Consider the following 913-nt stretch of genomic DNA (forward strand, 5'->3'; position numbering starts at 1 on the left):
AGAGACCAGAAACGTAAAACAATCTTGTACATATATAGACTAGACTGCTATATCAAAACCTCATAGGAACAGCAAACGTAAAGACTACAACACATATACACACAAAAAAGAAAAAGCAACCCAAACACCACACTAAAGATGGTCATCAAACCACAAGAGAAGAGAACAAGAGAGGAAGGTAAGAAAAAAGACCTACAAAAACAAACCCAAAACAATTAAGAAAATGGCAATAGGGAGCAACATCAAAGCAAGATGACAGCCATCACAGGCTCAGGAGTAAAAGTCCCTCACAATTTCCGACTGTTGGAAGAGCTCAAAGAAGGTCAGAAAGGAGTAGGAGATGGCACAGTTAGCTGGGGTCTAGAAGATGATGAAGACATGACACTTACAAGATGGACAGGGATGATAATTGGGACTCTAAGAACAATTTATGAAAACCGAATATACAGCCTTAAAATAGAATGTAGACCTAAATATCCAGAAGCACCCACCTTTGTAAGATTTGTAACAAAAACTAATATGAATGGAGTTAATAATTCTACTGGAGTGGTGGACCCAAGAGCCATATCAGTGCTAACAAAATGACAGAACTCATAGAGCATCAAAGTTTTCCTGCAACAGCTTCAGTGCTTAATGATGTCTAAATAAAATATGAAACTCCCTCAGCTGCCTGAAGGACAGTGTTACAGCAATTAATCAAAAAAAAGGAAGCCACAGGCCCTCCCGTACCCCCACCCAACTGATTTAAGCAGTCTTCATTCTCCACAGTAGTAAATCTAGATACATCTTATAGACCTCAAAGTACTGGAAAGGAAGCTCCCATTCAAAGGCAGTTTATCTTAAGATACTGTAAATGGTACTAATTTTTTGCCCATTTAAAATATATATTGTGCTATAACAAACCAACCTGTCA

The 913-nt window shown here is 38.1% G+C and overlaps 1 pseudogene; it reads left to right on the forward strand.

Annotated features, from left to right (window-relative positions):
• The first annotated feature begins 252 nt into the window (after positions 1 to 252).
• LOC116751730 lies at positions 253 to 696 on the forward strand (annotated as a pseudogene).
• The last annotated feature ends 217 nt before the right edge of the window (positions 697 to 913 follow it).

Source organism: Phocoena sinus, chromosome 3 (genome assembly GCF_008692025.1).
Source record: "Phocoena sinus isolate mPhoSin1 chromosome 3, mPhoSin1.pri, whole genome shotgun sequence".
Classification (NCBI taxonomy): domain Eukaryota; kingdom Metazoa; phylum Chordata; class Mammalia; order Artiodactyla; family Phocoenidae; genus Phocoena; species Phocoena sinus.